Raw genomic sequence first — 22053 nt, 5'->3', positions numbered from 1 at the left:
GAGATGCGGGAGGAGTAGAGTTTGTCCAGCTCACACATTACAAAGATGAACCATTGCCTTTGTTAGGCAGCGGAAAGGAGCCACCATGAATGTGAAGGTTAATGTTCAGTTTCACAGCAAGGTATGAAAGGGTCGGAAAGAGCAGTAAACCGTCATGGTGTTTACACTGCCTCTCCTTGCTCGGACTGCACTCTCCATTCCCTGTACCGCAGGATGTTTATGATTTAGAACCTTAGCTGATCTGCATAATCCATTAAAATGTCACTTTTTAATTGCAGAAGCTATCCCTCTGAAGCACACACCTGCTGCTGGAGGAATGTATAGCCAGGGCATGGTATGATTTGTGTTTGGTATGACTGTAGCCACCCCTGCCATCCTGGGCTGTCCTCAATAATGTCTCCCTGTTTGACCTCAGAAACCAGGGACCAGGAAAACTGAATCCCCAGCCGGCCCTTTTTCCGCACTCCTCCTGGCACCTTTGGAGACTCGTTTCCCAGTCTCAGTAATTGCCTTGCCGATGCCGTGTTTATACTGGGGACGATTCTACAAGCAGCATCAGATGGGAGTGGATTGGGAGAGAGCGAGTGACTGCTTAGAGTAAGCACACAGTGATCACAGAATGCCACCAGAGCCGTGATTCACATATGCCACAAGAGCTGGCAGGGGTGCTACGGAGCAGAGCAGGCTTTTGATTCTCAGTTCCTAGTACTGCTTATCTGTGATGTAGTCTGACTTTAGAGAAACTGGGGTTGGCCTCGGGGTTCTGGGATGCTTGACCAGAAGGCTGAAGGTTCCTGGAATTATGGGGGCATCCCTGAAAACAAAGGCATAGAGAAACTGAGAGGGAAGTGGGCGCATTGAGGGAAGAGGCAGGCTGGGGTGCTTAGAAGAATAGCCTGAATGTGGAAACGGAAAGCCATGAGTGAGCTCATGGTGAAAAAAGCCAGAGGAACTCTTGGGGGAGGGCCTCGGCCCTGCCCTGGATGAAATGACAGACTCTGGAGATCCACCATGGAGGGCCTCACCCTGCTTGGGGATCGGAGTGGAGATTGGGCATGGGACTGGGGGGCCTGGTAGGGAGGAGGGGAGGGAGAGGGAGCTGGGATTGACATGTGAAACAAGCTTGTTTCTTTTTGTTTGTTTGTTTGTTTTGTTTTGTTTTGTTTGTCTTTACGAGACAGGGTTTCTCTGTATTGTTTTGGAGGCTGTCGGACCAGCCTGGTCTTGAACTCACAGAGATCCGCCTGTCTCTCTCTGCCTCCCGAGTGCTGGGATTAAAGGCGTGCCCAACCACCGCCCAGCCATTTTTTTTTTTTGCTTGTTTCTAACTTAAATAAAAAAGTAATAAAAAAGAATATCTAAGAAAGAAAGCCAGATGAAGATGTGGACTGTATGGGTCCCGATGGTCAGACTCAGTAGGTCGGGGGTGCTTGTTGAGAACCACTGAAATGCTGAGACAGACAGACAGGGAAAGCAGGTGAGCAGCATGGTGCTGTGGAAAGGCACAGGCTGTGGAGACGTGTTGATGGCAAGCCACCAGTGGAGACTTTCCCAGTATGTCTTCCTTGGCTTCTGAAGCTAGGATGCCAATGTTCTATTTATGTGACTTCAGTGTAATAGTTTGCATTTGAGTGAGGGTGGTCCAGTGAGACATAGCACAATATGTGCAGCAGCAGAGGCCTACCCTCCACACTGTATGCTCTCCAGCAAGCCATGGGCATGGCTGTGCGGCAGCCCCCACCTCCTGGTCCTCCTCTTCCTCCCCCTCCTCCTCCTCTTCCTCCTCCTCTTCCTCCCCCTCCTCCTCCTCTTCCTCCTCCTCCTCCTCTTCCTTCTCCTCCTCCTTCTTCTTCTCTATTTCTTTTTGACACAGAGTCTCACTATATAGCCCCAAACTTGCCTTGAACCTACTTCAGCCTCTCAAGTGCTGGGATTACAGAGGTGTACCACCATTTTGCTACTGTATAGTCTGCTTGCTGTGGTGTCTTTGATGTGATGTTGGGTGTGTTCCTGAAACCTTGTCTCTGCCGGGTATTTTTCATCCTCCCAACAAATTCCTTAAGCCAGGTGCTATCCCTAGTAAAGCTCTTCTCACTTAACGCTGCCTCTGTCTTGTCTGTGATAGAACCCTGGCTGACGCGCAGGGATAATAATATCTTACTCAAGGTGTTGCTGAAGAATTAAAAAGATAATATATATAAAGTAACTGTAAGCACTTGGTGCTCAGTAACATTGATTTATTTTCAGAACATAAACTAGATTTTTCTACTAGAGACTACTGAGAAAGATCATGACAGTGTCCCCTGTTAACCAGGGAATTGGTCGTGCAATGCTATATCAAATGCTTGTGTGCCGATATCAACAGTAGAAGCCCATGGCTGCCCAGGTGAATCTAAGCTATCTGGTCATGCATGCCACAAAATGCAAAATGAGAGATGGTAAAGTCTGTGCCCACACTGGCATTTTGGATGCTCCAGAATGCGCTGGCAGAAAGCTTTTCACAGCTGACAAATGTCTGGTACCTGACTTTCCAGTCTGACCATACAGGTGCGAATGTCCCCCTCTCAGGCCTAGGTTACTAACCTATTGTCCCACAGCCTCAGCTTTAAACAGGGATCTTAAAGGTCCCTTCTCTGTAGTGTCACCGTGAGGTTTCAATGCAACAATACATCTGTAAGGCTCAACTTATCCTGCCCAACGGTGAAGCTATTATTAACTTAGGATAATCATTTATTTAAAGCTTGTTTTGTTCCAGTAACTTGCCGTAGGCATTTTTCACAGCTACTTTCCCATTTTTACCAGCTAATCCTGAAAAGTAGGACTAGGCTGGGAGGGGTGGCTTAGTGGGTAAAGGCATTTGCTGGATGAGATGTTGAGACCCACGTGGTGGAAGGAGAGAACGGACTCCTGCAAGTTGTCCTTTGACCTAGGCGTGTGTGTGAGCACAGACAGGTAAAGAGGCTTGCCCAAGATCACATGCTAGGTATGGAGAGAGCTGGGCTTCAACCCTGTGCTCTGCCTGTTTTCAGGCTCAGGTTTGTAAGCACTGATGTCAAGGAGGGGAAAGAGCTAAAAAAAAAAAAGAGTCGCACAAAGTAGAGAAATCTGAGCCTGTGAACTTTCATAAATGTCACATCCACTCCAGTCCTGTGCCCCTGGGGCTCTTTGGTTATAGGGTATCATTGTCCTTAGGACACAGCACAATGAGCAGAAAGGGGCTTCCCTTGGCAGCTGCCCCACAGTGGTTGGCAGCATCAGCCCAAGGCTGCCTGCCTGCCTGAAATAAACCACATTTAGCATCTTCAGGAGAAAGCATCCTTTTCTATGTTGTGGACTATTCGGGACTCTCTTGAGCAAGTCCACTACAGCATAGGAATAAATGAAAATAAAACAAATGGATTTCAACTGAATAAACAATCCCGTGGTAGAGAAGAGAGTTCTGCTGTGGAGGGATGGGAGGCATGGTCGGCAAACATGTCAGCCTCTGTGGATGGAGTTCTCTGCAGGGAGTCTGGCAGCTAGCAAGAGTCAGGCTAGCTCTGCAAGGAATTTTACTAGAAGGCTGAAGGATGCAGTATAGAACCCCAGAAGAAGAGCTACAGCTGGGTTTGGTGAGAAAACCATTAAATCCAGGGCCACTCTGTGGTTTAGACATGGGTTGAGTTTATTCCCCAAAGGTCCACATATGAGAGGCCTGTTGCTTTAAGAGGTGATGTGGGGAGGTGATGGTATGGACCTTTAAAGGGCAGGGACTGGAGGAGCAGCAGGAGAGGGTAATGGGGGTGAGTACAACACACACAAAGACACACAAAAGTACCATAATAAGCCCATTATTTTGTGTGGTTAATATATGCTTTTAAAAAAAGAAGAGGTGAGATACAGCAGGTAGCTCTGGGTGAGTGTGCTGCCTTGGAGGTTAAAGAGGCTGTCTGGAAACTCCTGCTCTGGCAGGAACAGGCCCAGTTCCGAATCACTCTCTGGCTTCCTGTTTGGTCATGTGATCTCTTCCTTGCACTTGAATCCCTACCATGCAGCCTTTGCTGGAGCCAAATGGCTACTGGTACCATGTCCTTAAAGCGCAATAGTCCTGTTTTCTGTATAAAGTTAGCTTGCTTCTTCAAAGTAACAAAGGTAGACAGATACAGCCAGCTAGCCCCATGTCCGTCCATCTTCTCCATTCCATTCATCTCTCCCCACATTTTCTCATCTTCATCCCTCCCTGGTCCTCTCCAGACTTATATGAAGACTTCCTCTTGGTCCATGCCACAAAAATTGACAGCCACTGCTGGAAGTTCTGTGTGGCCCCAAGACAACGTGATTGCTGTGGGAATGGAAGTGATTGGCTTCCCCTAAGGCTCTTGTTTACTTATGTGACAGCAGAAGGGAATGGTAGTGACCAAGCTTATTGTTTGCAGGACAAGGGCATTTATTGAAGAAGGGGACAGACACTCCAAATGGTGTTGTCTACTGATATCACGAGTGAACACAATGATGATAGCTTATGGATTACCTATCTTCTACAAGACCCTCGGCTTTCTGAAACTTGATGTTTTGACTGTATTGCCGCTCCCCATCTAAGGCACCCAGAGAGGCCAGGGTCCAAGGAAGTAAGTGTCAAAGGAAGGTGACATTAGAACCCTTTCCATATTAGTTACAAAGGAGGTCGCTTGCAAAGGCTAAGTCTCATTACCTAGTAAGTCATGCAAACCCCCTCAGTGTTCCAAATACCTCTTTAAATTTGTTAATAGTATTTAAGCATGTGCATGAGTGTGTGAATGTGCCTGTGTGTGCGTGCGTGCGTGCATGTGTGAATGTGTGTGTGTGTGTGTGTGTGTGTGGACGCATGCATGCCATGGTGAGCATGGGGATCAGAGAACAACTTTTGGAGGTAAATTTTCTCCTTCTACCTTGCTTTTCTCTTATTACTTCTGCCTCTGCCCATACGTTTCTGGGTAGTTCAGTCTTTACACTTCCTGTCTTGCCACACAGGAGCTGGGATTGCAGATCCACACCACTGTATGCAGCTGTTTTTTTTTTTTTAATGTGGGTGCCAGGGATCGAGCTGCAGCCATCAGCATGCATGGCTGATACTTTTCTCTGAGCAGCCACCTCGTCAACCCTGTGTCTCTTTTGAGACAGCTGGTCCGCTTAAAAATTGACAACCTGGAACGCCACCAGAGGCTGTCTTTTTGGAGAGCAAGCATTAGATGTGGTCTTGGAGCAAACTGAGGGCAGAGCGGTGGGGGGTGAGGCAAACAAAGCTAAAGGGATGGTTTGTGGAGAAATCACTGAAAAAGTCTGCAACAGTGAAAAAGAAAAGCGGACAAGTCATTTCCCAGGACTTGTGACTTTGAATGTCAGCTGGGACACTGATCCGTGCAAGCCACATTTGCCCACGTTGCTTTCTACCGGGTTGTGTGCTTGAGAGCCCTCAACAGTATTTCTCCTCAGTGATCCCCACCCCCATCGTTTCTGGTGAGACAAGGATTCTGTAGCCCTTACTAGTCTGGAACTTGTCGTGTAGGCCGGCTTTGGCCCAGCAATGATTTTGCCTCCCAAGTACTGGGATTACAGGTGTGAGCCACACTGCCCTCCCTCTGCCCACTCTCGCTCCCTCTCCCCTTCCTTCTTCCTCCCTGACCTCCCTTTCCCCTGCCCCCTCCTTTCTTCTTTCTTTTGTGGCACTAGGCTTAAATTGAGGGCTGTACACATGCCAGGCAAGCACTGGACCACTTAGCTATTTTCTTTATACTTTATACTATTTCCTCTTTATACTTTTTTATTTTAAGATAAAGTCTAATTAAGTTGCCCAGACTGGCCTTGAAGTCACTCTGTAGCCCAGGTTGGTCTTGAATTTTCAATTCTTTTGTCTTAGCCCCAGTGTTCTCGTGTTCCATGCCAGATTTAGAGGACTTCAATGAAAATCCACGCCCTACAAAATTCCTTTGTCTTTTCAAAGCGTTTTCTCTCCCGGTTTCCTTCCACTTTGCTTTCATGCAAAGGAACTTCTGAGCAGTGTTTCAGTGGGCTTCCCCTGAGCACTTCCTGGTGTCTTTATTTAATCATGGTTTTATGAACTCTTCATATGCCAACCAGACAATTTTGCAGCCTTAGAGTCATGCTCAGGAGACAGACACTGTAGTCAATTTTAAAGGTTTTCCCATCTGAGATTTTTAGTGATTTGTGAAAAGCATATGGAAGCCACATTTTGAGGATTTTGCATCCCAAACTCCAGGGTGGCTGTGCATAAGATGTGTGGCTATGATGTAAATTCTTTTCCTATTTATTGGTGCTATTATCATTAAGATCGATTTTAAGGAACCAATCTTGTTTCATTTGATTTATTCCCATAATGTTTATGTGGTTCACAGAAAGAAATATTTCATCAAATGGGTTTTCATATTAATTTGGACTTTCTGGAAACATTAAATCTCTAATGGGCCACCGAGTCTTGTTTCTCCCTCTCCCCTTAACAGTATCCTCTGGGGAAACCGAATAAGTTCACTTGACTCAGTTAGGGGCTTACTTACTTGTAAGGAACAGAACACATCTGAAATCATTGAAACATAAAGGCACACACACATTTTCTTTCAGCTCTTTACTTTAAAATTTTATTTATTATTAGTGTGTGTGTGTGTGTGTGTATGTGTGTGTGTATATACAATGTGGGAGTCTGGGGGTCACAAATATGCCAAGGTATATTTGTGGAGGTTAGAGGACAAGTGTCTAGATTTGGCTTTCTCCTACTGCTTTTATGTGGGTCCTGGGACTCAGGTTTTCAGGCTTGTACGGCAAGCATTTTCCCTGCTAAGCCACCTTGCCAGCCCCTAAAGGCTTATATTGTGAATAAAGTACAAGGAAGGGTATCTCAAGAGATGTGGAGTATGGGTAGGCCTTTCAAATACGGAAGATACTAGATGCTGGAAGAAACTTTAGAGATGGCTTTGTGCAGGGATGGCAAATATCTGTATATTCTTCATGCAGACATTACTGCCAGCATCCTTCCCTGCAGGTTTGGAGTCCTGTATAACAAGTGGGGCAGCCAGTCAGTCAGTGGGAAGTGGCCCTTGACAGTCAGTCTCTGAGCAATAAATGAAAGCCATGTATGTAACAACCATTCTTCCCTGTACTTTCCTGCCAGGGATGGGATATATGACAGCATGTTCTCCCAAATCCCTTGAAACGAAGAAGGAAAACAAATGTTACCTGCCCCTTTTCTTTCTGATTATTCATGAACAACCTTTCTAAAATTAGTAGCTATTTTTAAAAACCCCATTTATGGAATTGGAGAGGTGGCTCAGCAGTTAAGAGCTCTGGCTGGTCTTCCAGAGGACTCAGGTTGATTCCCAGCACCCACGTGGTGGCTCACAGCTGCCAGTGACTCCAGTCTCAGGGGATCTTCAGGCTTCTTCAGGCACTACATGCATGTGGTATACATATATGCAGGCAAAACATCCATGTGTACACACACATACACACACACACAAATGTGTGTGTGTGTGTGTGTGTAGAGAGAGAGAGAGAGAGAGAGAGAGAGAGAGAGAGAGAGAGAGAGAGAGAGAGAGAAACGAGAGAAACAAATTAAAAGCATCATCTACTCCATCCAGGCTAGCTTCTACTTCTCCCATGGATAGGGAATTTTTTAACCTGCAATGTGGAATCAGCCTTGTTTGTCTGAGTTCTCCAGAAGTAGACAGGCCCACTTTGCAACTGTGCTCATAAACAGAGGGTGTTATTTTACTTTTTGAAAATATGTTTTCTGCAGCTATATTTAGACTAAGGAAAGAGCCTTGAGTGCTCAGCTCAAATTATATTCAAAGTGCCTAATTACTGTTGCGCTCAAATATGATATTGAGCGAGGTTTCGTCTTCAATTCACATTTTCCCTTCTAGAGTCACAAATGACACAGCTTTGAGGCACCTGTTCTGCCTGTAGGCACTCACTGTCGCAGCTGATGCAGCTGTAATGGCTAGTGGCAGGACTTTTTCCTGGATGACAATACTGGGGAGCAACTCTCCCTTCCTGCTAGGTGTGTGTGTGTGTGTGTGTGTGTGTGTGTGTGTGTGTGTGTGTGTGTCCGTCCAGTAGAGGCCAGAGGTCAATATCAGATATCTTTTCTCAATTCACCCCTAACTTTATTTTTTGAGATGGTAGCTCCCTGAACCCACAGTTTATTGATTTGTTTGGGCTGGCTGGCCAATGAGCTTCAGGAATCTGCCTGCCCTTGCTGGACCACAACGTCATGGTTACAGGTGCCTGCCTGCCACCACCCCTGTGTTTTTTACATGTATTCTGGGGATTCAGATTCAGGTAGTCCTGTTGATGTAATAGGTAACCAGCTGAGCCATCTCTCTAGCCCAGAATGCTGTTTCCATTTTATTTATTAAATTTTCCTAGACCCAAGTTTTAAAAATAAGACTTATTTATTATTAGGATTTTTATGTGTGCTTGTGTGAGTTCAGTTGTGTCACATGTGTGCAGGTGGCCGTAGAGGCCAGGGGTTGTTAGATACCCACTTCCTCCCCTACAAACTGGATTTACAGGTGATCGTGAGCTGCCTGATGTGGGTACTGTGAACCAAAATCAGATCCTCTACAAGAGCAGAAACTGTTGAACCGTCTTTCTGTCTATATCCCTGGGAGAGGCCTGCTCGCACTCAGGAGGCAGTACTGTTTTTTGATTTCTGTGGAATTTTACCTATAGCAGCTTCTATGTGGCAGGGTCACCTTATGCAGTGGCCCTATAGGAAGCAGAGTCACAGGCCTAGAGAGAAAGGAAGTGCATGCCAATAGAAGGGAGGGAAACTTGCAGTAAGCAGATCAGGGGTGATCTATATCTTTAATATATCACAGCCCAGGGATGGCCTTTTATTGAAAAGAGCCCTTGAGCTAGGCAGAGCCTGAGGCCACTATACTGTTATTTCCCCCAAGGAAGGGGGAGTGCCCTAGGAAAATGAAGAGTGGAGACATGGCTCCAACAATCTGAACAGAAATGCTTGTTGCTCAGTACTTTGCATTTTTATATGTCATGCTAATAAAAAGTAAAGATTTAAACACACCTATTTCTGGAATGAGATGCCCGTTTGCACCAGAGCATGTGGGACATGTGGGACTCTGCCATGAGCAGCCACCAGCATAGTCCAGATTGCAGCAAAACCCAGATAAGGAGCCCAAGTTCTTCATCAGGTACATGATGAGAGAGGATGGTCAAGGAGAACCTGTAGAAAAGACACAGCAGAGAAAGACTTGTTGAACAAGATTAATCTATGTGGAAGGTGTCAAACCTACTTCACAGAATTGCCTGCTGAATGTGGTAGCACATGCTTGTACTTCCAATACTTGGGAGGGTGAGGCAGAAGAATTGAGTTCAAGATCAGCCTAGGCTGTGTTGTGAGATCTGGTCTTAAAACAAAACAATGGGGGCTGGATACAGGCTCAGAGGCTAAGAGCATTGGTTGCTCTTCCAAAGGTCCTGAGTTCAATCCCCAGCAACCACATGGTGGCTCACAACCAGCTATGATGAGATCTGGTGCATGATGAGAGAGGATGGTCAAACATGTGGGCAGAACACTGTATACATAATAAATAAATAAAATCTTTTTAAAAAAACCAATGCAATAACAACACAAGATTCCTTGTTGCAGGGATAGCTCATCTGTAGGCCCCATGCTCAGCACACACGAGGCGGTGGGTTCTGAGCATCAGGGGAGAAACAGATTTCCTGGTTTACATCACAATAGAATTAGAAGCCGCTTATACATCATTCAGTTTCCCTTCTCTGTGTTAGAGGGGAGGATTGAAGTCTCAGTACTTGAAAGGAAACAAGTGTTGTGGCCAGAGTCATGACCCAGATCTCCTGGCCCAGGACTGATGTGTTCGCTAATTTTTCTTGGGTTACTTCATCTTTGAACTCACTGAGGTAGATAAAAGCAATGCAGAATTGACTTCATATTGAAGACCACTTTGTATCAAGTCTGTCCAGCAGGCTTGGCTGTGGATCTGCCTGTGTGTTGTGGCGGGAAGCCCAGGATCTGTGACATTCTCTGACTTTTGTATTCACAGAATAAAGTTATTCTGTTGCTTTCAGCTTTCTTTGATTCATTGTTCATCATTATTAAAGGGCTCTGGAGTTGTAATTAAAGTTATAAAATAATCTTTACCATTATTATTAAATTTCATCCTCCCACCACGTTCTTTTGGAATTAAATGACTTCTTTTTGAAAGCGTGGAACTTTACTTGGGAAATAGTAGACTGGGTGATTTAACAATGACAGTGGTGATAGATGGCTGTGAGAAGAACTAGGTAAGTTCTCAGCATTCTAAACAAAGACACACTCATCGATACCATGTGAGCAATTTAGCCACTAGATTCATCTTAGTGAAACAAATTCAGAGTTAAATTAGTAATGTTTCAATCTACCTTTTAGAGGGAAAATCTATTGCAAACAAAATGTTATGATAAAAGTGTCGATTTTTCTATATTTCAGCAATATATGTTTGTCATTAATTATTTTCATTTTGTGTAAAGAGCCAGGATCGTAGGCTCAATTATATGTGGTTAAAAACCCAACCAGCATGCCACAAGAAGCATTCAATTTCTCTTGGTATTTGTAAGAAATCAACAAAACGTGCTAGCTACCATTTCACTGGTAAATGGTTCTAACCATTATTTACTGTGAAAAATAATAGTTAACGATTACTTCAGGGTAGAAGATAGAATTGTAGGTTATTTATCCCGAGGGTAATAGTTTGTTTTCAGCTTGAAGAAGCTGTTCGTATAAAAAGCTACTGCTCTAACAGGTGGAAAACCAAAAACTGCATAAAACCCTGACATCAGGAAACACTGGAAGACGAGAGAACATTGCTTCCCCACAGAAGTTTTTTCTTAGGATATTTGTCCTTAGTAGATGCTGCTCTCCCTCACTTGTTTTCCTAGACTCCTCCATGCTGGTGGTAAGAGGTGGAAAATACCTTTCTCAATGGTACTTTCCCATCCAGTGTCAGGTCATCGCCCACCCCTCGTGTGTGTGTGTGTGTGTGTGTGTGTGTGTGTGTGTGTGTGTGTGTGATGTTTGTGCATGTGTGTTGTCAAGTGTGTAAGCGTGTTATGGTGCACATGTATAGGTTAGGGGGTAACCTTAGGGTGTTGGCCCTCATCTTTCATGTTTGAGACAAGGAGTCTTTTCTGGGTTGCCTGTGAACTTCTGGGGATTCTTCTGCCTCTGTCTCCATCTCACTGTAGGGGCGTTTGGGATTGTAGAAGAGCACAACTATGCCCTGCTTTATGTGACTTCTGGGTATTTATGTGCTTTACCCACCAAGCTATCTTCCTGGCCTAGTCATCTTGTTTAAAAAGTACTCTATTAATAAGATCTTATTCAATAAATCAATGTACAAATATTGAAGATACTTAACCTTTATAATTAGATGTATTTTGAAATAAGTACACACTCATGGCCACCAAAGCATTGTTATTTCCGTGCCCTAAAAGTATCCATCATCTCCAAAAATATTTTCCCACTCTTTCCTCTCCCCCTTTTAAAGTAAGAGAATGTATTAGTTACCTTTCTGTTATGATAAAGCACCATGACCAAGGCAGCTTACAGAAGGAAGGCTTTATTTGGCTTACAGTTGCAGATGGACAAGAGTCTGTCATGGTGGGGAAGTGTGGCAGCAGGCATGGCAGCGGGGACCGGACACTGAGAGTTCACATCTTGGACCACAGCAGGAAGCAGGGAGCACAAACTGGAGGTGACTTCAGCATTCAGAAGGCTATAGCCTACTCACTAGGAGGATAAAGAGTTTAAAGCAAGACTTGGGTACATAGTCAGACCTTGTCTCAAAAAAAAATAAAACCCACAAAACCAAATCAAACCCAAGAAACAGAAAAAAATGATGTTTGCTATTAACATTTGTAAAGTTTTGCTTTTTTTGTTCCTCTAATAGACACATCCATCATCGTCCATGCAGCACCTCTAGCTGGAGAGGAAGACACTCCAGTATTTAGGGCATCATCTTTGGTCACTTCACTGTGCCCAGCAGTGGCAGACCCACCAGTGTTGTGATGCTGACTCTCTGTTTGTTACAGCACTTTTATCCTTGAGTTGATGAGGTGCATCACTAGGGTGTGAATAACCCTGATAGCACACTCAGAGAAATTGTCAGCTATGGAATGGCAAAGAACATTTTCTGATTCCGCAGAGTATTCAATCCACCCTTCAGTTCGGTTTTCCTTCCTCTGTCTCCTTTCTCGTGCCTGCTCAAGGGCAATGGCTTTGACTCTGAAATGATTTAAGTGGGAATTCTCTCAAGGTGTTCCTCAGAGTATTGCTTCCCTGGGATCGTTGTAGGTCTCACCAAATAGAGAAGAAAGAGCAGAGCCCCACAGTCAGCTCCTTTGGGCTTCTGTGTGTTAAGCAGCACTTTTGTTTACCACGGACTTTTCTGAGCCTTTGTGTGCTCCTGTGCTTTGTGGATCTCCCCTCGGAGATTTCCTAAATTGTGTTGGGTAGAGAAGCCTTTCTTCCCCTCCAATGTACTCATTGTCACTTGTAGAGAATGCCAAGCTGTCTGGTTGCCTCGAATCTGGGGGGCTTCTTTTCTTTTCAACACAACAAAATACTCAGAGACACAAAATGAATGAGAAGCTCTCACCTGTCCTGTCCCAGTGTGAGTGACTTGGGGCTGGGGTTCTACATGACAGCCTCTGGGAACATTAGGAGTCAGAGTGTGGTTTAGAATGACACCATTTGGTCCTAGGTACACTGCAAAGCCTTGCCTATTCTCTCTGTGTGTACATATGCTTGTGTATGTACCTGTGCTGGCCACCATGAGCTTTGTAAAAATTTGAGAAGTTACATATTATCGTCTAATTTATTACTACTTGATACACATGCAATATTCACGTAATTGCATGAACATGCTTAGGTTTCTGTTGATAGCTGCAATATGCTATATCCCCCAACTCTGCATTTTTGCTTGGTGAAGTGTGCAGTTTATAAGGTCTTGACAAGGAGCTTGCTTGTGTAAATAAGGAGACTTCAGGTGGAGAGACCTTCACACATGCATATCGAGTCTCACTGGAGAAGATTGGGGCTGGAGATTAGAATGCCCTGGGTACATCCTCAGCATCACACAACACACCAGGGTGTGGTAGTACAAACCTGTAAACCCAGCACTCAGGAGGTAGAGACATGAGGATCAGGAGCAAGGCCGGCTTCCACCACACCACAGAGAGTTTAAGGCCAGCCTGGGATAAAATGTCTCAAAAAAAGAAAAGAAAAGGATGTTAAGTGAATGAATTTCTCAGGTGCTCTTTGGAAGATTGCAGGCTGAATCACCACGAGAAAATGGGAAATATTCCAGACTGGATATGAAAAGCAGACAACAGAAGTGAGTGTGTAAGAAGGTATCATCACTGTTCAGGGAGGGGTGTATCCCCCAAACCTCTTAATTAGACCCTTTTCTTTTTATGATAATAACAACATTTATTGATGATAACGATATTGACTGTTGGCCATATACCAGGCTATGCTAATGGATTAATGTCTTTAAGCCTTTCCAGACAGATATAAATCAGCCACACCTTCAAAGGACATAGGCACCAAGGTGTCAGGTAACTCACCTTAGTTTATATATGAATGTACATACACCCCAGTTCATACTGGAATGAGGTAGTTGGATGGGAACCCTGGGTGGTGACATATGGCCACCTTCATGTGAGGGTCATAGCTGATCAATCTTCATGTCAGAGGACACATTCAATACATAATAATAAATGCTTGTAATGATCGAATGGGCTGAGAAAGGTGGTAAACATTTGTAACTCCATCACCCAGGAGGCTTCAGCAGGAAGATCATGAGTTTAACCAGCCTGGGCTCCATAGTGACACTTTGTCTCAAAAGAGCGATGCCATGGTTTGAGGGCAATGTCTCCCGTAGGTGTGTGTACTTGAACACCTGCTCTCTACCTGGGGTGCTGTTTGGAGAAATTGTGGTGCCTCTCTGGAGGAAGTGGGGCCCAAGGTCACTGGTGCTCTATGTACCCACCTGAAATAGTGAGGACGAAACCTCAGGAAAAGAGGCTATCATTTACAGTACCGAGAACTGATAAGCAACTTATGTGACAGCTGTAGGGATGGTTAACCAAACTGTGATTCTGTGGCTTTGGGGAATAATATTCAGCCCCGTTTAATATGGAACAATGCTTCCGATGTGTTAAAGGGGAAGACAACAGTGTGGAGAGCAAACCAGAGCCTTTCTGAGAATGAAGCCAGGAAGGTGAATCATGGTTTTCTTGGTGTGGCGGGACATGCAATATGCTGGGGGATGAGGGAGGGATGGGACCCCCCTCTTTCTTCTACCTTCTATTGTCTAAGTTTTCTGCCATGATCATCAAGTTTTTACCTTTTTCATCTCCGTGACCAAAGAGTCAGACAGAAGCCATTTAGGGAAAGGAAGTTTCGTTGGCTTCCAGTGGTCAAGTGTACACTGGTGGCGTGTGGTGGGGGTGGCCATGGTATAACATGCATGGTACCAAGAGGCAAAAAGGACCACTTGGAACTGGAAATAGGTGTATAAAACAACTGAGCCCCACTCCCGGTGACCTCATTCCACTGACCAGGTCCCATCCCAATGGTCTCCAACCTGCCAAAACAAAGCCACTAGCTGGGAACAAGTGTTCAAAGACATGGGCCTGTGGGGTCACTTCCCATTTAAACCATAACAATCATATGAGCCCAAGGGAAAGTGAAATCATATTACTCTTCTAATGGGGGTGTCTGTGTGAAAGGGCCAGCTTTATTTAAAAGCCATTTCACAAATGATTTGAAAGCAGCAAAGTTTTTAAAACAGAAAGTAGCTGTGGAAGAGCTTTGAAACTTAAAATGCTTCTGTTGATTCAGTAAACAGAGCCTTCTCTTTTGCTGGCATCCCTTCAAGCAATGGCAATCTGATTCTATTAACTGGTGCATTTTGTTTTAAAAAGCCCCAAGGGGAATCATCTTGGGCAGGAAGATTCCAGGCGCCAAACTTTAAAACTTAGGCTCCTCTGGAGTGCTTGCAAAGCACATAAGTGGGTGTCAGTGTGGGCTGGACGCTCCAGCAAAGTGGTGGCTTTTAATCCATTTTGTTTGGCCTTCTGGGAATGGCCAGATGGTCTAGCTAAAATGGACAGGTCTCAGGTGATTTAGGGCTGTGCTGGGTAATGCTTGTAGAACCAGCACCATAGCAAGACACAGCATCGAACTTGGAAGAGAGAGGGAGCTGCTCTGTGGGCCCCATCTTAGGTGACTCTGGGAGGGTAGAGCACTCCCCAAACCCAGACATAGAGTAAGGTTCACTCGTGGTGCTGAGAGCCTGGTAGCTGGGATTTGAGTGTGTCAGTTTCATAGGTGACAGTGTGACTCTGTGACTACAGCCAACCCGGTTCTATTTCACCAAACACTGATTGAGTTTAGCTTGAGATATATGCTCACAAGTTGTCCATTCAGTTTTGTGACTTCCCACTCTGGTTTCCCTGCGATAGGAAAGATGACTCTAACTCTTTTGTCAGGGAAGGGTTTTCATATTGCTTGCCTCCATTCTCATGCCTCACATAAATCAGTTTCTCCCATCTTTCCTCATCCAACCCCTCTGTAGCTCCTACCAGTTGGGTTACCCCTTTGGAACTCCTTAGATTCTTAGCGCCTTTACAGAAAACACTAAGCAGTAGGCAACGGCTAACCTGGCCCCGGAAGGGAGACTTTTGTCACATCAGAGAGTAGCTGAGGGCTTGTGCTAGAAAACCTTGCTCTCCTTCATCTTCCTCTTTTGTTTAAGGGACTTACCTTTGTTTTCTACGGAGAGTTATTGGCATATTTGTCAGCAAACAATAGTCCATGTCATTCTACATCCAGAAAAGCTGGGAGTTGGTATGAGAGTGAGGTCAGTGGAAGTAGAAACTGTGGGTGAAGTGCTTGCAGTGAAGACATGAGGATCCGAGTTCAGATCCCCACCATTCATGTAAAAGAAAAAAGCCCAGGTATAGCAGCAAACATGCGAACCCAGCACAGTGGGGAGGTGGGTAAAGCCAGGCTGATTCCTGAAGCCACTGACCAGTCAGTCAAGCCAAGTCAGTGAGCTCCAGGTTCAGTGAGAGACCCTGCCTCAGAAGACGCCTGATACTGACTTTTGGCCTCCACATGCATCTATGCACAAAAACACATACCCACAGTTCCAGTGTGTGAGCACACATGGACATAAACGCACGCGCGCGCGCACACACACACACACACACACACACACACACACACACTTACACAATATCTATGGGTCTTCATTGAGGAAAACCAGTAAGGTTGTACTACTAGAATGACCCACTATTTTTCTTCCCCTTTAAAAATGGAATTCAGGCATAGGAAGGCATTCCATCTCTGAAAAGGAAATATAAATCGCACACTTGGTGAGGGTATAAGAGATTATTTATTGTGGGAGGGTACTTACAAGAGAAACCGGCTACCCAGGTTAGTCTCAGCAGCTTTCCGAGACCTGACCGGAACCCCGAAAAGAGCTCTTTATCCCCCACCTTCTACATACCTGTGGCCATGTCCAAATGGGCATGGTAAGCACTACAGGTACCTAAGATCTCTCCCTACACACCTCACTCTAACATCCTAATCTATTTGATGCTATAGCTGTGTTTCTACCATGCAAAACCCATTTTCTTCAAATCCCAGGTGCTATGTTAGACTTCATTCCACAACTCACTGTGATATTCTAACAGATGTATTAATTACTTTTTGTCCTACCGTGAAACCATCCTTCATGCTACCATTTAGTCATATCCTGTGCCTGTCTCATCTACCTGCACTCCTACTTTACCATACAACCCTCCATAGCTCCTTACTTCCTACTTGGATTCGTTTTTTCCTTCTTTCCCTCCCTCCCTCCCTCCCACCTTCCTTCCCTCCTTCCCACCTTTCCTCCCTCCCTCATTCCTTTTTAAGACAGTCTTGCTGTGTCTATCACTCAGCTTTCCAAGTGAAGGGATTGTAGGCATGGCTACTACACATGTCCCTTTATTGACTTTCTATTGCCACGTAATAAACTGCCTCAAATGGCATTGCTCAGTGTGAACTACTATTATCTCACAGTGGGTCACCTGACTAGGGAAGCCTCCCTGGCCCAGCTCACTGGGGTCTTCTACTCAGGGTTTCTGGCTGTAATTATGGTGCTGGCTGGCCTCCTGAACATCTGGAGGCATGACTGGGGAAGAATCCACATGCAAACTCACTTAGGGCTGTTGGCAGCTTTTTCCTGTGGCTGCCATACTGAGGACTTGGCTTCTTTGTGGTTGCCAGCACATGGACCAACCATTCATGGTCCCTTACGACCGCCTGGAGGCAACTGTCTTGCCATGAGGAGAGAATGAATCTGCTAGAGTAATGGCATGCTAAAAAATGACATCTTACTCTCTCCTTTTCTGTTTAGATGTAAGTCACAGGTCCCTCTCCTTTTTTTTCTATGAGGGACATCACAAAAGGAGTGACCACCAGGAGACCATCATGGTGGATACCTTGGGGCTGGCCAGATATGCATCTCACTGCCTTCCTATGTGTGTGTCTTAAGCTTTATACAATTGGTCTCTAAATTTACCTCTCTCCTTTTGCTTATTTATTTTTAAGATAGTGTCTCATTTAGCTTAGACTCAACATGTAGCCAAGGCTAATCTTGAACTCCTGATTTCCTGCATCTACCTCCGGAGTCCTAGAATCATAGATGTATGCCACCATACTCATCTGTTTTCCCTTATTAATAAATACCATATATTTCTCATTTCTACCTTAGAAATTTTTCTTGGGTTGGAGAGATGCTTCCATAGTTTAAAAAAATGCATGCTGGACAAGTGTGAGGACCAGAGTTTGGCTTCCCTAGAAACCATGTAAATGCCTGGTGTGGATGGTGGCCCACAACCTACAATTCCAGCTTCAAAAGGTAGAGACAAGATTCCCAGAGCAAGCTGGCTAGCAAGACTGGCAATGTCAGTGAGCTTTGGGTTTGAGTGAGAGCCCTGTCTTAATGAATAAGGTGAAAAGGCCATTAAAGATAATTCCTGACATCAACATAGGCCTCACATGTAACACACACACACACACACACACACACACACACACACACACCATGAAGAGTTGAAAAAAGAACATTTCTTCTGTTTGTAGATTTTATAAGAAACAACTTTAATTAGTACTTTTACTTAATTAGCAAAGACATCATGCTAAAAAAAAACCTACAATAGTTTTTCATTGAAATGAAAGGTTCCTATTGGTTTGGTTCCTTGATCTTGTCAAGAATCTACTAAAGGCTATAGAGACCCAGTTCCTAGAAATGAAGGACACAACCCCATATGTACTATGCCAGTGATTACTGCTGCCCAGTACCCCACCCTTCACTCTGTGCTGAGGACACCCACCTTAACAGGCCCATGGTTTGGGAATTTAATTAGTGCACAATAGAGACAGTTTGTCTTTGCTTCACGATGTCCAGGCACTGGGCAGAAAGACTTACACATCTGTAGAGATTTAGATTTCTAGGGGCAGAATGATCCAGAGGCTTCTGTTACATGTGGATGCTGTCTGGGCTGAGGTGCCAGAAGACTGATTTAGCCTGGAATGCTGTCTCCCTGTGTCATGGGCTACTCAGAGTGGCTCCTGGGTTTCAGGACAGAGGAAAGCTTTCCAGGGACCCAGCTGTAGCTGTGTGGCCTTTTATGACATAGAGTCCAAAACTGTGTGGGATTACTTTGCCACACTTAGTTGGCAGAGTAAACTCAAGTCCACTCAGATTCAAGAGGGAGGAAACCACCTCCCACTCAGAGTCATAAAAGAAAAAATCCAGCCATTAAAAAGACTGCCACATGCAAAACACAAATGTGTTTACTGGAATCCTGACTTCTGAAGACCGAGAGAGGCATCAAAGGACTTTACATCCATCTCTCACTCCACTTTCCTTGCAGCTATCTTCCACCTTCTGCCAAGACCTCTGCACGGGTTTCCTCTGGTCTACTGCTGTCCACGCTTGCCAGTTTGTTCCTCAAGCCTCAGACAGAATGATTCTTCCCAAACATTTCCTACTCCCCAGCCCTCTCCATGCAGCTGAAATCCATGAAGCTCTAGTGGTCCAGCCAACGCCCAATCCTGAGGTTTCACCTCATGCTGTCCACATCACACTTCACGATAGGGCAATTATTGGATACCCTCTTGTATGTCTGTGCATTATGTATGCACACTGCCAGAGGAGGCCGTCAGGTCCCCCAGGACTGGGATTAGCAATGGCTCTGAGCCACCGTGGGCATGCTGGGAATTGAAGCTTGATCTTCAGGGAGAACCGCCAGTGCTCTTAACCGCTGAGCTGTCTGTTCAGCCCCGGGTCCTTGTATTCTTAATTGTGTTTCCTACCACAGGGTCTTTGCACGCATTTATTCTCTGCATTGACTATTTTACTTTCCCTTGTTCTTTGAGAACTCATTTTCTCAGTGGTGCTCTTCCCCATCTCCCTCATCAAACCATACCCTCGCTGTGTTCTCTTAAGGATTGCGCATCTACAGTCTGCAGCTTCAGGAACATATGTGAGAATGTCAATTTTACATCCTTACCTCCTATAGGTCAGTAAATTCCGTGAAGCCAGAGATCACATATTTGTTTTTCCCACACTTGTTGTTGTTGTTTATAACTCATTAGTAGGAGCTAGTCACATGGTGCCACTCAATCAGTGTGGTATTTTAAGAAGTTCTTTCATGAAGCTTCCTGATGGCATGTACTCAGAAGGTGGAGAGATGGCATTAATGAATGTCACGCCAGAGCACAAAGATGGCACATCTCAAAACTATTCATAGATACATCCTTCCCCATGCATCGGGGACTATGCGGGAGAGTAAGGCTCCCTTGGGCAATCCTGAATTCTAGTCGGAAGAAACAAATCCACTGTAAGCCATCATTCCTACTCTAGCCTGGGGTTTTCCATAAACCTCCTTTGGTTGTGGCTGGTGACCCCCACTCCCCCCAGCATCCATTCCTCCTCACATTTGCAACATGTTTTTGAGAGAACGTCTTGCTAGATGCAGAAACTGCTTGGCTTAAGCATCCTTCTTAGTTACGAGGCTATGTCTTGGAAGCAAGATGAGTTTTGGGTCTTGCAGGTCAGACCCACAGAACCATTACATGGTTATAAGGAGCCAATCAGGCTTAGGACGGCTTCCTCAGAAGACAGTGGTCTTCTTACAGAATATAACAGCATCCCATTGAGGATTGTGTCAGTATGGGCTTACACCCTGACAAATCCTGAAAATGACCTGAGGCCAATTTCTTATATCTGAATCCCAACATTGGGAATTTTTTTAAAAATAAGAATACAGAGCTGAGAAGACGGATCAGAGATTAGGAGCACTTGTTGCTCTTTCAGAGGACCTGAGTTCAATTTCTAGTACCCACATGGTGGCTCACAACCATCTGTAACTTCAGTTCCGGGGGATCTGACACGGTCTTCTGTGGGTACCAGATAGGCATGTGGTAGGCATGGGTACAAGAAGGCAAAATATGCATATATATAAATAAAATGAAATAAAAATAATTAAAAATTTTTATTAAAAACCCACAAGAACACAAAGGATCAAAAGGAATATGTCCACGTGTTCTTATTCGGAGTGGAAAACCTCCATCTATGCTTACTTTTTCACATCTCACAAAGGAAATTGGAAAAGCCATTTGAGAAGACAATTTCAAATTAGCTTTTTTCATGGAGAGGATGTTGCTTGTTTGCAAAGCTTTCATGTAGTAGGACTTTCTCCAGTTGTTCACTTCTTTGGTTGGCAGAACGGTGCAGGAGAAAGACAACCTGGAGATGCAGCCTGGCATCTGGCAGGGAGGACCCTCATACCCGACCTGCTTCTGTGCTCCTCCAGCGGAGGGTGTCCTCTCTGCGGGCCACAGCTCCACTTACATTGAATGGACAGGCCCAGGCTGTAGCCAGAGCTTATTTGTTTAGTGATTTTCTGCACTCTGCCCGCCCCTCCTCCTCCACGTGTTCATTTGCTCCCCATAGTAGCTGTGTGGAATAGTTCCGCTGTGCCCCTTGTCCTAATATGTGCAATGAAGGCCAGAGGCGCATGCTCAGCTCTGGGAGGCCGAGGATGTCTATCAACCAGACTCTGAATTCCTAATAAATGGTTTCTATCGAACGGTGCCAATGTTTTAGCTAAGAATGCAGAAAGCTCTACAAGTACCATTCCTTTCTTTTAAAACTCTTAAAGCCTTAGGGCCCGAGGAGACACTTGGTTGGTAAAGTTCTTGTCTCTGAAGCACAAGGAATTGAGTTTGATCTCCAGAGGCCAGTCAAAAGCTAAACAAGCTGGTGCATGATCATAATTCCAGCATGGAAGAGGTGGAGACAGGAGGATGAGTCCCTGGGGCCCTCTGGCTAGCCTGTTTGACAAATTCCAGGACCCAGTGAGAGATCCCGTCTCAAAGGACTGTGGACAGCTCTTGAGAAACAAATGGCATCAAAGGGTGATCTCTCTCTCTCTCTCTCTCTCTCTCTCTCTCTCTCTCTCTCTCTCTCTCTCTCTCTCTCTCACACACACACACACACACACACACGCACGCACGCACGCACGGGGGTGGTGAGAAGAGAAATATTAGCCGAGGATGCTAGCTACCTTCTGTACCATCAGCCCAGAGGAGCCGGGAAGGCGGCATCGTAGAGCAGGACGTGTGCCATCCCATGCTGCCGTCTCCCCCACCTTCCTTTCCACTGCCTCCTCACCTTTCTGCTGGGGTGCCACGCGTGGTGCTGGCAGTTCCAGTCTCAGCAGGTGCTACTAGTGACACCCGGCCTTTTGAGAAGTTGTCTCCTGTCCTAGGTAGGATATGAATAATTTTTCCTTTTGAAATAACCTAATGTGAAAGAAATCTCTTCTGCTCCTTAGACATCATGAACAAAGAACCAGGAATTCTTTTAAATCCAAGAGAAATACATTTCATTGCAGTCGTTTTTTTCCTTGAGATATTGCCTTGAATGTATT

The 22053-nt window shown here is 45.1% G+C and overlaps 1 protein-coding gene across 5 annotated transcripts in view; it reads left to right on the top strand.

The window, feature by feature from the left end:
- Kiaa1549l (KIAA1549 like) overlaps positions 1-22053 on the top strand; it is a 268939-nt gene that overhangs the window by 140919 nt on the left and 105967 nt on the right. The gene's annotated exons all lie outside the window — the stretch shown is intronic.

Source organism: Mesocricetus auratus, unplaced genomic scaffold (assembly GCF_017639785.1).
Source record: "Mesocricetus auratus isolate SY011 unplaced genomic scaffold, BCM_Maur_2.0 Super-Scaffold_100004, whole genome shotgun sequence".
Taxonomy (NCBI): Eukaryota; Metazoa; Chordata; class Mammalia; order Rodentia; family Cricetidae; genus Mesocricetus; species Mesocricetus auratus.
This window is presented reverse-complemented; position numbering and strand designations above follow the sequence as displayed.